Below are 18,151 nucleotides of genomic sequence, written 5' to 3' on the forward strand. Positions count from 1 at the left end.
ACTACAAACACTTCAAAAATCAGTTCTCCTCTATTCCAGGTACAGTAGGTAAAATGATATGCCTAATGCAACAACTAAAAAGGAAAGATTGCAGTCTCTGACCGCCATTGCCACCATGTCCCAGAAGAGATACCCGAAGTACAACCAATTTATTGAAAAGATAACGTTTTTTGTTTACAACATAAAAAGAGATGAGGTCCTCGGTCTCCAGAGCAGTATTCCATGAAGCATGTTTATGAAATCAAGACGTTGCTGAAAAAGTGTCACTTGAAAAGGCCCCGTTTCACAGACAAGGTTTATCAGTTCCATAAACTTAAGTGTTCCTGGTTAACTTAAGATGGGTTTTACCACTCGTGACAATTAAACAGCCCCAAGAAACAATTGTCGAGAACTTCTATCATGTCACAAAAATGGAGATGAGAGTGTAACATTTACAGACTTAGCACCTGTTACTAAATGTGAAGTTCATGGGTTGCATCATGTATTGTGGGATTGCATGGACAAAAAAGAATTTTATTTAATTGTTGTAAAATTGAAGAACATACCACACAGAGCCAGCCTTTCAGTAGCTGAACAAAAAGTAATACTTTTTTTATAATGCAAAAAGGAAACAAGTTAATTATTAAGAAAGAGAGAGAGGCTATGTGGCAATCGATAGTAGACTGATTAAGTATCTGTTGCACATTACAATTCTGAAATAGAGGTTCAGTTGTATGATGTTGTGTGCATCAGTTTCACTATTTATGTCGATGCCTGACAACCAATTCACATTGTCACCACAATCATCGGATTCAGTTAATTCATTTTCATTTTATTTTATAACTAATTTGAAAGACTTTTGTTTATACGCCATTATGTATTGGTAGAATGCTCACTTATGAATATTGATGAATTACCTTAGAGTTGGAAAACATATAGATATATTCATCATTTTTGCAGCATGATGTTATTTCATCCACTAGATGGTAGCAGAATTGGTCTTTACATTGAAATTAAAATGTTACACCGACAGCAACTCGTGGTTAAACATAACTGCATTGAAATCTAAGCATGAGCCATGCTCTGCGTAAACACCAAGGTAGTCTCAGGAGGGTAGTTATGATTGTCATACAAGAATAAATGACTGGGGACATCCCTTTAAAGTGTAGTGACCAGTGTAAAAATCATGCGCTGCAAAAGCTACACCCACAGGGATTCTTCCTGAAACATATGCACGCAGTTCTTCCAGTCAGTGCGATTTAAACTGCCATCGGGATATCATGGAGAAAGTAAAAGATACTGACTTGATGCTGAGGGAAAATAAAAAGCTAAAATTGCCAGTATCAATTCTGGAGCTCAGTAGCAACAGCTAATTGAAGCTTAATTATTTTACACATTGAATGAGCACTGCGATAGTGGAGATGGACACACACACACACACAAAGACCACTATAACTGCATAACTAACTCCACAAGTTTGAGAGGTGCCTCTGTCTGCTACAATATCTTTCTGTCATGTTAACTATTGCAGATCTATTGCCTGTGACTCCTCTAATGCAAGAGGAAGTTTGTTCAAAAAGCACATATTGATTAATGACTGTGTCGGGGATCACATTAAATACAAATCATTTATCATGCTACTTTGGTTACGATGGGGTTTGAGAAACTCTATTAAATTAAACAGTGACTTTAACCACGAAATAGACTTTTTTTCCTTCACTGTGTCCCTAGTTTGTTTGTCTTCTCCATGGCCCTAATACACCTCCATAGTAAACTTCTTTCAGTTCATATTTTCATTAACATAGCTGACAATTGTTTCAAGCTTATATCGACTCCTACACTATCACTGTAACGTTGAACAATAGAGAGCACACACAGCACCAATGACAATGTATCATGTCTTCAAGTGCAAATGTATAATCAGATGTTACAGAAAGGTTTTTCTCTTGCAATAGATTATATTTATTTTTAAAATGTGCAATTTGTTCTATGCGACACACATTTATATTATATTATCTATACTAATAAAAGGCAAAGCCCTCATTGACTGACTGACTGACTCATCACTAATTCTCCAACTTCCCGTGTAGGTAGAAGGCTGAAATTTGGCAGACTCATTCCTTACAGCTTACTTACAAAAGTTGGGCAGGTTTCATTTCAAAATTCTACGCGTAATGGTCATAACTGGAACCTATTTTCGTCCATATACTGTAAAAGACTGCAGGTCGATGGCCGTGGGTGGCGGAGTTGCGTGTCACATCATCACGCCTCCTATGTAAGTACGTAGAGAACAAAGAAGAGCTGCAAAGAGCACTGAACAAAAAACGCATTTCACAATTGAGAAGGCAGCAAAAGATTATGAAGCGAGTGACACATACAAGCATATTCATAAGTGCAACTACTGCGGAAACAAAGCACGGTGTGAACCGTAAGTTTAAATTAAGTTTATAGGCATGCTCCCGCTGCCGTTTGTAATGCCTATGACGAATACGATATTCACAAGATACAAGTTTAATGAGAAGACACAAGGCATAAAGGAGACTTTGGATCACTTTGTAACAGAGTTAAAATTGCTGTAGCAAGAAACTTTTAAGTGCCGGGTCTTAGCTAACATTAAATAAAGCCATGGACATCATGAGATAGCACGAGCACAGCTGAGAAGCTTCGATGCATGTACTCCGAGCGGCTCACATCAACTGACTTTGTAGGACTGGAAAAGATTAAATTAAGTTCATACACACGCTACCACTAAATATTCACAGGCAAATCCACCGGGAATTCCTCTTGAACATCTTACATTCACGAGTACCGATTTGGGTGGTAAACACTTCGATAAATGAAACCTGTTATCTTTACAACGGTTGACAAACACGGAATATAACTTGAACATAACACATACTCCAAATAAGAACCAGATTGAAAGAAATAATGATAATCAAATCCTTGACGACAGCAACCCTCATAACGGTCACAAAATTATGTATTACATTGACAATCATGTTACGTTATTTTTAAAATGTTTCCTTTTCTTAGCACAAGCACAGCTGAGAAGCTTCGATGCATGTACTCCATAACACGTTAAAAAAAATAACGCATTTAATCACACTTTGCATTCCAAGCAAAGGGTAACTTTTGTCAATGCATGATTTCCTGGTACATCGATTACATTGATGCACACATCAGAGCTACAAAAATGTAAGAGTCAGAAGAAAGCGCGTTGCTAGGACTGATCGGAGGCAAATTTCATTTCAAAAGACTACCCGACGGAAGCCTTGATAAAAGCGTGGTTTTGTGCAAACTGTGCAAAAAGGAGTTTGCATACCACCGAAGCACTTCAACCTTACGGTACCATCTAAATGCAAAACATGTTACAGCAAGCACAGAAACAATGTATGCTGTTAGCACTAGTAGTACAAGTTCGAGTACCAACAAAAGGTGTCGGCAGCCCAAACCTGATGAAATGACTGGCTTCAGGACCAAAATTAGTAAGTCAACATCGGTGAAACGTACAAATTCTCTCGCAAAATGGATTGCTTTGGACTGTAGACCACTAACAGTGGTGGAAGATAGGGGATTATAAAATGTGCTACAGTTAGCGTCAGGTGATCCAACTTTCCAACTGCCGTGCCGAAAGACTATTTCCAGTAAAATTCAACAGCTTTATGACACTGAAAAGCAAGCAAAATTAGATGCATTACAGAAAGTGGACTTTGTGGCTCTTACTGGGGATCATCGGACTTCCGTGACCGTTAGTAATTCTAATTACAAAATGTTCAATGATCACACTGTTTTAGCCTAATGTACAAAATGATTTTGGCTAAGGTTACTCAGAGTTTAAAGGTGAAGCTGGTCAAATTACCTTTTATGTTTCTGCCTTATTCTTTTAAGAAGAAAACCTGCACTTTATGTTGAAATTGTTGTTATTATTATTTAAAGACAATATCATTCTGAAAATGTACTTGAAGTACTTAAAATACCACTTTATTTTTAAGTCTGCCCAATTTTCGCCAGGGATGATTGAGATATATATATAAGAGATATATATATATATATATATATATATATATATATATATATATATATATATATATATATATATATATATATATATATATATATATATATATATATATATATATATATATATATACACACATACACACACACACACACACACACACAATATTTTAACTTTTTTTGTCACTTAAGCAAGTTATTCAGACAGCAGAGATTTTTTTGACTGGGGGGCCACCTAGCTAGAAACTCTGGTATACCTAGTGATTACAGTTTCCATTATGTGTTGGGCCACATAATTTCTATGAAACTTTAAATTTTGAAGATTACTCCACCATTATTAGGTGTATTTGCATATAATATGTAAAGTACCTACTGCAATCCCCATGTCTGTCTACCATTCTGTCTCCTGCTTGACTAAAACAACTTGACTCTCAGTGGACCAATTTTGTTTAAATTTGGCATGCTTGTTGTACAATGAATTTTCTCAAAAAAGTTACATTTTCATTGAGAAATCACAAATAGAGTATGCCTTAAAATCTCCTGTTTAAAAGTGTTGAGAACTTTGAGGACTCGTCTATTTTAAAATAGAGAAACATTCTGTGTGACTTCAACTATAAATTAACTTACTGTTTCAAATTTACCTTGAGAGAGGTCACTTAAAATAACTTAATATATTTTGTATATTTTCCCATTTTACTTCTCAAACAGCTGCTCCCAACGGTAAAACAGATCACAGTATAAGTTAGTGAAATGCCACAACAGGCGTACTCACAAGCAGCACCTGTCACACCAGCTCACTTTTCCTGCTGCATGAGGGAAGTTAACCATTAAAGTAAAAAAGTCTCCTATCTAGAAAGTTATATAAGAGGAAAGAAGTTATGTAGGCATCAGGCTGAGTGAACAAATATCTATTCAGTATTTACATCACACTAAAAACAACACGGCTGTATTATCTTCATATTATATCCATCCATCCATTTTCCAACCCGCTGAATCCGAACATAGGGTCACCGGGGTCTGCTGGAGCCAATCCCAGCCTTCGTATTATAAACATTTTATATTACTCTGACGCAACTCCAGATTAGGCAACAATTTCACCTTAATACTTCAGGAGGTTTTAACACTCCATCTGGCACTTTTTTCAAAAATACTGTATAATAGTCTGCAAGAACTTAAATTGTACCCTATTTTTTCTGTTACTTACTTAGGCTAGCAATAAACACAAGTTTTATGTGTGCCATACCAATTGAAGTTTAAGTATTTTGCTTTTCCAGTTGTTATGAGCACACTAGGGTATTGCTATTATCAGAAAAAAAAAATTATAAATACTAAAATTCTACAACAGAAATTCAGACTCATTTGCTTGCGTCCCAGCATGCAGCAATGATACAAGATATCATAAATGACTCCATATGTGTTGTTTAAATTTCCAGTATTAATACTACATTATAATGTTAATAGACTTATACTGTCAAGAATTTATTTTATTCAGAAAGTTGTATGGTAGTAGCACTGTAGTCTGGCATTTTTAAGTGTCATGCATATAAAAATACAATTAATATGGACTCCACAATAACACAACTAGTGTCCAGCAATAATAATTTCTTTAACATTAATTCCACATTTTTCAATGCTATTATGGTTCCAACAGCTACATCTAAAGAAAAGGAGAACTTGATATCCAGTTCAACTGCTTTGAACAACAGCAGTCACCTAACATGCAATTAATGCATCACTTGATTGTTTCAACATCTACACAGACAAATGCATCTCAGAATAACTAGGTCTGAAATTGACTCACTGGAAAAAATAAGTTTTATATCCAACAGAATAAATCATAAACAAAAAAGTTTTTTGAAATTTTAAGGAATTTCACAAGCTATATCTGTTGCCAGGGTTGCAGAAATGGAGACAATGGGGACACAAAACAGACTGTTGTACCAGTCTGAAGTAAAACTACAACCATTGTACTCTTTGTCATTGTTATAATCTTGGTGAAAGATATCAAGATCCACTAGTTCAAGGATACTGTACGTCACCACAAGTGCTAAAGCAAGAAAGTGTCAAAATGGACCAGTGCTTCAACTTGAGTTTCCTCCCTTTCTCATTTCCTTCAGTTTTAAGCCTCATATCAGGTGGTTCGGTATTCCACAAAGAACGCTTAGTAAGTAAGCCTTACTTAAATCTAAAATATGGCCTAATTTGAGCCAGATTCAGTTTCACCAAGAGAGTATGGGTAAGTCCTACTTGGTAACTGAAGCAACTAAGCATCACCTTTTCAGTTGTGGATTGAATGTTAATGACAGTCTAATATTGCTAAATTTTCGTTTAAATTAATCAAATCTTCTTCTTTCAGCTGCTCCATATTCATTAAAAAGGTAAAATATTATAACCTAAACTATCCTTAGAAAAGGCCAAGAATGAATAATATACAATTGTCATTTATCACCTTTTTTTAATCAGTATCAGATTTTTTTTAACACATCTACTGTTGTTGTTGTAATTTTTATTTACAATATGATTTAAATTAATCTGATACATTAGTTACAAAATGGTAAACCGTTAAATGCTATGTTGCCTATTGAAAACTAAAAGAATAATATACATTTAAATTGTCATTTATCACCTTTTTTAATCTGTATCAGATTTTTTTTAACACATCTACTGTTGTTGTTGTCATTTTTATTTACTATATGATTTAAATTAATCTGATACATTAGTTACAAAATGGTAAACCGTTAAATGCTATGTTGCCTATTGAAAACTAAAAGATTAATAATATTTAAATTATTACTCCATTTTTCAAAAAGAAATGATATGGTATGTTTCACAATTAACCGTCCGTTATAAAAAGAACCAATTCGAAGTCAGTAGATCTCTAGTACAGGGATGATCATAATGTTGTGACTGCAGGGCAGGATTTGGAGTAACCAGGGGCAGGATGTGGAATCAAAATAGTCAAAACAGTGAGATCAAAGAAAACCAAGCATTAAGGCCATAATGAAGAACAAGAAACAAAGTCAAGAATGTAAGCAAAAGGTTGAAACACAAACAAATGAAGATTTTTATCAAGCAATAGAATTTTTTTTTAATCCACAGCTCAAATAGGAAAAGATCGCCCCAGAAGACATTTTTGTATTTGTTGCATCACAGTACTCCGAGGACACATCCATAACAACCATCGAGTGTCATAATGAGTACCAAACAGTGCTGCAAATGTGTGATTTCCTATGACAGTATCACTCTTATTACATATTAATGAAATGTGCATGAAAGAAAAACTAGAAGTCAAGTCATTTTAGGATTACCTATGGTTTCCTTTCTCTTTCCTGAAATGTGCTTAAAAAATATATCAAAGAATGATTGTTATTTTTGATATGTCATAACATTTGTATATATATTGGATAATAAAGTGTGACATTAAACAGATTTAATTTCACACCTCAATAATTAATTGCATTCAAACTATTTATTTTTATAATAGTTCATATTGTTTTATTCCCTCCAACTTGTAAGATATACAAGAGTAGTTCAAATTAAAACTTAAAATATTTTTTCTCATAAATTATTGCATCAAAAGGTATTGTACAACTCCTCCAGTGTTTACAAAGTGCAAGGATTCCTCTAGAAAAAAAGTCTGTTGGTCACATGCACAGCCACTCATCCACCTATTACACTTCTTCATCTGACTTAAAAGTCTTTTCTCCCATCCTCTCTTTCAGCGGTCTAAAGATGTGGTAATCAATGAAGGCAAAGTCTGGTTAGTGTGATGGATGTGTAAGACTCTCAAAGTGCAGGTACTCAACGGAGCACATCATGGATGTTATAATTCAGCACACCACAACTGATCTCCAGAAGTGCAGCTGTTTCATTCTCTATCACCAGTAAGGAGAGTCTGTCAAAGAACTCTCACCATTTCAAAATTTCCTGCTAAACTCATACACTTGTGGGAGTGACAAGCATGCTTCACCGTACTAAACTATCATTCACTAATGAATTTTGACAGGTTTCATACCTTCACTCTTTGTTGTACATTTCCAGTGGGGCTGCCATTTCAAAACTGCTACTATGACATCATAAAGCTTCACCTGTTAGACACACCTAACTTCACTGCTAATGAACAGGGACCAATATGGATTGCAAATATCAGGTCAATATTCAGTCTCTACATATGCATGGGTACTGGTTGAACTGGCACCAATATTATGCTGCTGAAACTCTCCAAAGCAAAGCATATTTATTACATTTTTTTCTAGTGTAAAATACCTATGTTTGTGCATGTCATTTCAAAAAGAGTGGCTTTTCAATGACTAAATGAATTGAGCCTTAGCCATGTACATACTAAACAATTCTATGTGCTAACATTTGCCCACGTTCATCATTCCCAGGACTAACAATATGGCAGAACTTTACAGAGAATGCGTAACATTATTGTTGAATATTCAACAACATGAATAAAGTCATTCATTACTATACTACTAATATAAAAAAAGTCATTAATTTACTTAACATTATACTTAAAGATCACAATTTGCCTTTTAAAGTTCTGTATTTCACTTTTGTCTACAATTTTCCCATTGCCAAAATGGCTACTGCACAGCCTACTCTTAGTGTGCAAAAGGTTTTCATTCTGTAACCAAGATTGTCTTTGTTTCAAATGTTGGGCATTTATCCCGTGAAAAACAGCAGAGATTTTGCTTTTAGTTACTGATTTGCTTCTGTATTCCTCAGGGATTGCTTTATAGAACACTTTCACTGTGAGAGTCTGCAGATCAACATTCGCCATTATTCCAGCATTTGTTTTCTTATCAAAATGACATGCAGTGCATAACGTTATTCATCTTTCAGAAAAACAGAGGTTTGACTTTTCAAGGCATAAACACTTTCCTCCATATTGCAGACAATTTAATTGTCAATAAATGCACGGCAACCTGTTGAGCTTATCTTATATCACTACTCGATCTGCACACGTATGTGCACAACTTTCACTTTCATGACAATGACCGATGTGCACTTCGAGTCGAAATCCAATTTGCAATGAGCATGCACTCTCTGTTCGCTAAAATCACTTTTTACAAGCTGCTTGATTGGTACTGTTCATGTGTAATATTTTACTACATGTCACTAGCAGGACTTGCATTGTGCTTGCAAATCATTTTTGTTTTGTTGTATATCTTCATCTACAAGTGGACTGGTAGCTTCTTACTGGAAAACATGAGAACTTTTGAATTTTATAAAATTTTGAAAGAATATTCTTCACGTGAAAAATTTAACTCCAGTCTAATGAAAAAGAAGCAAAAAAAGTTATATGTGATGTGTGTCTGCGAACTTTATGTTAATTTGTTTCACGTTGTGACCTATAGCTTTACATACAGAGCATTGATGATACAACAAAAAAAAAAAACCACAATAAGGATCTTCATTTTCAGATACATTATGACCTACATAATTTTGTGGTTCAAAAGGTAAATGTCATACTACAAGGGATATCCAGAAAAAAAGGTTACAAGTGCCCTGGAGGGTGCAGGGAATTTTTTTCCGGTTGGCATACCTGCGTAGGGTGTCCTAACGGTCAAAATAAGCCCGGGACCGCTGTCAGTCAGTTGTGAAATGTCATCACAGCAAGCGAGTTCGTCAACCTCTGCTGAGGCCGTTTGCTCCACCTACCGCCGATGCGAGATTCGTTCGGTCACCAAGTTCCTCACTTTGCGTCGCGAATCCGCGGCCGAGATCCATCATCAGCTTGTGGAAACCAAACTGAAAGAATTCTTGGGTGGGAAACATTTTTCCAACGAAGAGGAAGTGAAGGAGACAGTGGAGAAGTGGCTTTCGGAGGTGGAGCGGAGCGTATTCGACGAGGGTATAAAAAAAGCTGGTGCCCAGGCTGAAGAAGTGCATCGAAGTTGACGGCGATTATGTTGAGAAATAAACGCATATTTTGGAACATACCCTGTAAATTTGGTTGAAATATATTCATTTTTCGATTTTTAACAGCCGTTGTAACCTTTTTTTCTGGATATCCCTCGTATATAACATTGTTTCATAACTCTATTGGCATTTGTTGGGATGTTAAATTATTTGTCCACATTTCTTGTCCTTATTAGTATGTAGTTCACTTTTAAATAAGCAAAACAGTGTAATCTTGGAGTAGAATTAGGAATAAAATTAGAAGTGCATACCTGACAATAGTCTAGTGTAAAGTGTACATTCCAAAACCATCAGTGTAGTGTGGTGTGCATCTACTGAGGTAAGGTCTCAGGGCTAGGCATCTGCTTTTATGATATATCATTGGTTTAGGGCTGCTACATACACATTAAGTGAAATGTATTTTGGGAAGGGGTGCTCATTAGTAATAACATAATTATTATTGCTGCAGTTAGAAAAACAATGCTCTGTTTAAATTTTTCTGACCATAGAGGATTACCAATGGTAATTACCCTTCCAAGTGGCTGTGCAGGTACAGAAATGCCCGTCATTTTCTTCTGCTTTCAAAGATTGCTGAAGACTGCATCAAAGGAACTGCTTATTAGAAATTATGTGCAGTTCATCTTAGATGTGTGACTCCCAGAGGTTGTTAGTTTTATAAGTAATTTGTGAACAATTCTCCGAAGACTTCCCATATTTTTTTAATCTTGATCTATAATGTTTTGGTGGCTTGAATATCATTATTTGTATGTGTTTACTTTGTCCAGTAAGCAATACTGTTTTTTAATTTTTAGACAGGAAAACCTCAGTGCATGAATCTACATGAACACCGTTAACGTTTTTTCCACAGAGCCACATCAGTACCAACAAGAACAAAACAGTGCTGTTCCATATTGCAAAATAAAGTTTATTTTATTTAGTCACTGTGCTTGATTGTTGGATTTCGAAGGAATCTAGACTTAACCCCTTATGCCCCCCATGGGGTTTTTGGCATTATTGAGACTAAATTACAAACCAAAAAAGCAATTCTGCTTATGCAATAAAGACGATTCAAACGACTGAAGAGTAGTGAGTATAACATTTTACTTTTTTTAAAATAAATCTTTATATGAATAAAAACATGTGTGTCACACCAATAGCAACTAAAAAAAATGGATGTTTCAAGAATTTCTGTACAAAAAAATCTGGATATTACAGTATATAACCAGGACATTTTATATTGCACAACCGTAGAATCAATTTTCTTTTTTTTTTTTAACTTTTATTGAATTTATTTAAAGAATGTAACATTCCATACAATCAAGTCAAACTTAACAAAACTAAATTCATTTCAACCCCCACCCATGAGAAAGAGAAAAAGGCCAATAGCCAGAGTAAAACTTGAGAGTAGTATAGAGCGAAATAAGTTTTGTTCCTCAATAGAAGTGCTTATTCTGGAATATTATTGATTAAATCTTGCCAGGTTTTTAAAAAAGGTTTAGAACAGATCCTCTATGAGAGAATTAGATTTTTTTCAATTTCAAAAAGTACAGAACATCAGTTACTCACAGACTTAACAGAGGCGAGTTAGGATTCTTCCAGTTGAGCAAGTAATAATAATAGTAATATTAATATTACTATTAATTAATATTAATATAATAATAATGACTAATAGTGAAGGAAAGGTAAATACAGTTTGTTTGCCCTTCTCCACTTTAAGTCCATCTGGGAGTAGGCTACAGCAAAAACAGCTATTTAAGGATTAGGAGTAATTATGACATAAAGGCTGTCTGATAGGCATTTAACATCTTTGTCAAGAATGTTGTTAATTTGGAACATACCCAAAATATGTGGCCCAGTGAAGCTGGAGCTTGATTGCAACGTACACAGGTTGGATCTTGCACTGGAAACATTTTGGACAATTTTTGGAGACTCCTTTTTGGAAACGTTGAGTAAGACATCCTTTTCCCACTGTACTTTGGGATCTTTAAAATGAAGGGACTTTAAAATGGTTTTATATATATTACAGAAATGCTGTCTCCTTCTTCAAGACTTATCAATATCTCTTCTGGAATAGAAAAAGGTGGGAGGTAGGGAAAATTGGACAGATTTTGTTTAGCAAAGTTTATAATTTGGAGATAGAAAAATTATGTTCACGGGTTTTTTTCTCCATTTTCTTTTTCCAGTTTTTTTGCAGGGGTGGCCACCTGGTTAAGTGGCCTCTAATTGTATATGATGAGAGACAAAAGTTCACAAGAACATTCTGATACGGAATTGTGATTGGACTTGGATGGTCACATTTATGCATGTTGACATGTGCTGAGGGGCTGACTGGTATTTGGCCTAGGAACCCCCAGGGGTTTATTATCTCCAGCATCCCTGATGCTGGACAGTTTTTCTCCCTGATCATTTGACCATACAAACACATTTATTAAAAAGGACAATGACCTATCCATTTCCTTCTTATTTACTTTTATAATGCCATCAATTTACTTTTGTACCTGTAATTTTTGTAAGATAAGGGGTTATAAAAATGTTACTCCTGAACAAATTTTAAGGGACCGATTAGGAAAAAATTATTACTCTAAATATAGCAAGATTTTCTGCCATATTGCTGGGATAACCTTTTGACTCTGAAAACAATCTTTGTGATTACACAATTATTCATAAAGCTAAACAAACATCAGCCCATTTTGTTAGTTTTATTAATTCACTTTTATTGTGTTCAAAACCTAGGATAACATTTAAAAAAAGACTAGGCCAAAAATGTGTCTCTGTTTAAAGATATTTACAGACTTTTGTCTATTTTCATTGTATTTGTGGTCTATTTATCTGAAAAATCTCACAAACTCATCTGACTAATATATATTTCTTTTCTTAACTTACATGCTCTGTGAAACACTGCCAAGGGACCGTATGCAAATGAATGATAAAGAAGAAGCAATTGACAGCAGCATTAGCCAATAGGGTACATGGATGACTGAAGAAGTGGCGATTTCCTAGGACTTTACGTAATTACATTTGCCATGTACAGTGAGATGTGAAATTATTGAAGTTCCACAAAGCCAAATGGTCAGCAAGCACTATAAAGCTTGAATGCTGGCACCAGATACTGTTCCTGTGAGAACTGGTGTTATGTCACCAGAAGCAAAAGGGCAGGGAGAGAGAAGTAGGGGCAGAAAAGTCACACCTGGTTACAAGTTTCAACTTAATGGACCCCCCACATGCTGTTCCATTGTAATATATATTTGCATCTACGGATTTGAAATGGGATCCCCACCTCCGACCTTAGAAATCATTTATATTTACATGCGCGTCTATTTAACTTTGAACAGGGATACCTCATCATCATGCTTTTCTAAGTTCTTTACATATACATTTGCATATGCGGACTGTAAACAGGGTCCTCCCATCGTTTAAGAAGCCTCCAAAACTCCGTATAGCCAGTTATTTTCTTCAAGCAATTCTTCAACTCAAGCACTAGAGAAAACAAACCCAAAAGTAAAAGCATTAAATTCATTACATGGATTGCCTAAATGTGCAGCCTGTAAATGTCATTGCTGTTTGTAATTAAAGTAAAACATGATGGGTTAGAACTTTATTATCTGCCTCATCCATCCATCCATCCATCCTCTTCCGCTTATCCGAGGTCGGGTCGCGGGGGCAGCAGCTTAAGCAGAGAGGCCCAGACTTCCCTCTCCCCGCCACTTCTTCCAGCTCTTCCGGGAGAATCCCATGCTCCCAGGCCAGCCGGAGACATAGTCCCTCCAGCTGTCCTGGGTCTTCCCCGGGCCTCCTCCCGTTGGACGTGCCCGAACACCTCACCAGGGAGGCGCCCAGGAGGCATCCTGATCAGATGCCCGAGCCACCTCATCTGACTCCTCTCGATACGGAGGAGCAGCGGCTCTACTCTGAGCCCCTCCCGGATGACTGAGCTTCTCACCCTATCTTTAAGGGAAAGCCCAGACACCCTGCGGAGGAAACTCATTTCAGCCGCTTGTATTCGCGATCTCGTCCTTTCGGTCACTACCCATAGCTCATGACCATAGGTGAGGGTAGGAGCGTAGATCGACTGGTAAATTGAGAGTTTTGCCTTACGGCTCAGCTCCTTTTTCACCACGACAGACCGATGCAGAGCCCGCATCACTGCGGATGCCGCGACCGATCCGCCTGTCGATCTCATGCTCCATTCTTCCCTCACTCGTGAACAAGACCCCGAGATACTTGAACTCCTCCACTTGGGGCAGGATCTCTCCCCCAACCCTGAGAGGGCACTCCACCCTTTTCCGGCTGAGGACCATGCTCTCGGATTTGGAGGTGCTGATTCTCATCCCAGCCGCTTCACACTCAGCTGCGAACCGATCCAGAGAGAGCTGAAGATCACGGCCTGATGAAGCAAACAGGACAACATCCTCTGCAAAAGCAGTGACCCAATCCTGAGTCCACCAAACCGACCCCTTCAACACCCTGGTTGCGCTTAGAAATTCTGTCCATAAAAGTTATGAACAGAATCGGTGACAAAGGGCAGCCCTGGCAGAGTCCAACTCTCACTGGAAACGGGCTCGACTTACTGCCGCAATGCGGACCAAGCTCTGACACCGTTGTACAGAGACCAAACAGCTCTTATCAGGGGTCCGTACCCCATACTCCCGAGCCCCCACAGGATTCCCCGAGGGACACGGTCGAATGCCTTTTCCAAGTCCACAAAACACATGTAGACCGGTCGGGCAAACTCCCATGCACCCTCCAGGACTCTGCTAAGGGTGAAGAGCTGGTCCACTGTTCCGCACCAGGACTAAAACCACACTGTTCCTCCTGAATCCGAGGTTCACTATCCGACGGACCCTCCTCTCCAGAACCCCGAATAGACTTTTCCAGGGAGGCTGAGGAGTGTGATCCCTCTATAGTTGGAACACACCCTCCGTCCCCTTTTAAAGAGGGGACCACCACCCCGTCTGCCAATCCAGAGGCACTGTCCCCGATGTCCATGCGATGTTGCAGAGATGTGTCAACCAAGACAGTCCTACAACATCCAGAGCCTTAAGGAACTCCGGGCGTATCTCATCCATTTTTGACCACCTCGGTGACTTCAGTCCCAGAGATGGGAGAGCCCACCTCAGAGTCCCCAGGCTCTGCTTACTCATTGGAAGGCATGTTAGTGGGATTGAGGAGGTCTTCGAAGTACTCTTCCCACCGACCCACAACGCCCCGAAGTCGAGGTCAGCAGCGCACCATCCCCACTATATACGGTGTTGACACTGCACTGCTTCCCTCCTGAGACGCCGGACGGTGGACCAGAATCTCCTCGGCCGTCCAAAGTCGCTCTCCATGGCCTCTCAAACTCCTCCCATGCCCGAAGTTTTGCCTCAGCAACAACCGGCCGCTGCCGCTTGGCCTGCCGGTACCTATCAGCTGCCTCCAGAGACCCACAGGACAAAAAAGTCCTATAGGACTCCTTCTTCAGCTTGACGGCATCCTCACCGCCGTGTCCACCAACGGGTTCGGGATTGCCGCCACGACAGGCACCACCACCTTGCGCCACAGCTCCGTCAGCCGCCTCAACAATAGAGGCACGGAACATGGCCCATTCGACTCAATGTCCCCACCTCCCTCGGGGCGGGTTGAAGTTCTGCCGGAGGTGGGAGTTGAAGCTACTTCTGACAGGGGACTCTGCCAGCCGCTCCCAGCAGACCCTCACAACACGCTTGGGCCTACCAGGTCTGACCGCATCTTCCCCACCATCGAAGCCAACTCACCACCAGGTGGTGATCAGTTGACAGCTCGCCCCTCTCTTCACCCGAAAGTGTCCAAGACATATGGCCGCAAGTCCACGACACCACCACAAAGTCGATCATCGACCTGAGGCCTAGGGTGTCCTGGTGCCAAGTGCACATATGAACACCCTTATGCTTGAACATGGTGTTCGTATGGACAATCCGTGACGAGCACAGAAGTCCAATAACAAAACACCGCCGGGTTCAGATCGGGGCCATTCCTCCCAATCACGCCCTTCCAGGTCTCACTGTCATTGCCCACGGAGCATTGAAGTCTCCCAGCAAAACGAGGGAATCCCCAGAAGGTATGCCCTCTAGCAACCCCTCCAGAGACTCCAAAAAGGGTGGATACTCCAAACTGCTGTTCGGCGCATACGCACAAACAACAGTCAGGACCCTTCCCCACCCGGGCGGAGGGAGGCCACCCTCTCGCCCACCGGGTAAACCCCAATGCACAGGCTCCAGTCGGGGGCAATAAGTATGCCCACACCTGCTGGCGCCTCACCGGGCAACTCCAGAGTGGTAGAGAGTCCAGCCCCTCTCAAGGAGATTGGTTCCAGAGTCCAAGCTGTGCGCCGAGGTGAGTCCGACTATATCTAGCCGAACCTCTCACCTCGCGCACTAGCTCAGGCTCCTTCCCTTCAGAGAGGTGACATTCCACGTCCCAAGAGCCAGTTTCTGTAGCCGAGGATCAGACCGCCAAGGTCCCCGCCTTCGGCCACCACCCAACTCACACTGCACCCAACCTCCTTGGCCCCTCCCATAGGTGGTGAGCCCATGGGGAGGAGGACCCACGCTACCTCTTCGGCTGTGCCCGCCGAGCCCCATGGGTGCAGGCCCGCCACCAGGCCGCCATCGAGCCCCACCTCCAGGCCTGGCTCCAGAGGGGGCCCGTGACCCGCGTCCCGGCAAGGGAAAACGTCGTCCACAGTTTTTATTTTTCATTGGAGGTTTATTGAACCGCTCTTTGTCTCATCCCTCACCTAGGACCAGTTTGCCTTGGTGGTTCTACCAGGCATAAAGCCCCGGACAACATAGCTCCTAGGATCATTGGGACACGCAAACCCCTCCACCACGATAAGGTGACGGTTCAAGGAGGAGTATTATCTGCCTATGATAAAAAAATTACAAAGCTTGAACATATAACTGATGAAAAAACACAAAAAGAAATAATTGAGTGAACGTTGTAAACAAGTGAAAATAGTAACATCTAATTAATAATGATAATAATTAGTGATGCACCGATATGGAAATTCTGGGCGATACTGATATATATTTTTTATTTACTTCAGGTTTGAATGTCTTAGTTATGCTGAAAATGTATTATACATTATCAATGAAACAGTAGCATGTGAAACAAAGATTAACTTATTTTTATTAACTTGCTGACTTTTACACTCTTCTTTGCTATAAATACAGGCAATCAGCACTTTTTTGGGGGTGGGGTGGAGAGCAAGATATGGCCCATCTCTATAGGAAAAATACTCCAGGTCATGTACAAAAATCTGCTTAGTAACTTAAGCACATCAATTTATTACAGAACATGGCATTGGGTATTTTAACAAAAAAGTAAATGCATATACTTTGTGCTATAATCAGACATAAATTACTTTTAAGTAAAACTAAAAATTAAAGGTGAAATGAGGCCAGTAACAGTGGTCTTACGTTGGCTTCTTTAAAAGCACAAACAGTAGTTTTTTCTTAACAAAAAGAAGCATTTCTGCCTTTTCACCAGCATGTCTGTTTTTTTTTTTTCATTTACTATATTTGACACAGCTGAAAAAAAAGGTGTTTAATGTCTACACTGGTACAAGGTGCAGACAGATACTTGATCACTGCCTTGCAAAGGTTGGGAAACGGGCTGCATTGCTTTTCCAATACTGGAGGGCGCAGTTATTTATGGAGATAGGGGGCTTGCCGAGATAGTTATTCAGCTGGAAAAAAAAAAAAACAAGTTTACAAACGTTTACGTCTATTATAATAAAAAAATAATAAATTAGGTTGACCAGATATGTGGTAAAGAAAAACAGGACAACCACCTGTACAAACCACCACCATTAATAAAGATTTGTGATGTTGAAAGCTTGACATATGATTATTTCTATAAAGTGTGATGCAGATGGACTTTTAAGAGATGCAGCACAAGCTGTTGTGCAATGAAACACTTTCTAACACAGGTGTGCCTTGAAATACTGAGAGACTGCTGTATATTTTAGGGTGATTATTTTAAAGTAATGCTTACGCTAAAACTGGAGTAGATCTTGCCTTAAAATCTTTTACAGTTTAGACACAGGAGATGCATCTTTCACAAGGTACAAAACTTGAAGCTGTATTCTAGTATGCTGGCGAACCTGTACCTCCTTTTTAAGTACCCACTAAATTAAATTCCTCCAATATTTATTTATCTATTGTAGGCATGGAGCTTGACAGGTTGACATCCGTGGCAGAGCGACAGGCGCTGAGCAGGCTCCTGTCAA

The 18,151-nt window shown here is 39.1% G+C and overlaps 1 protein-coding gene across 2 annotated transcripts in view; it reads right to left on the reverse strand.

Annotated features, from left to right (window-relative positions):
* The window catches only part of LOC120525545 (cyclin-dependent kinase 8-like), an 89,457-nt gene that overhangs the window by 42,568 nt on the left and 28,738 nt on the right, over nucleotides 1-18,151 (reverse strand). The window lies entirely within an intron of this gene.

This window comes from Polypterus senegalus, chromosome 3, assembly GCF_016835505.1.
Source record: "Polypterus senegalus isolate Bchr_013 chromosome 3, ASM1683550v1, whole genome shotgun sequence".
NCBI classification, from domain to species: Eukaryota; Metazoa; Chordata; class Cladistia; order Polypteriformes; family Polypteridae; genus Polypterus; species Polypterus senegalus.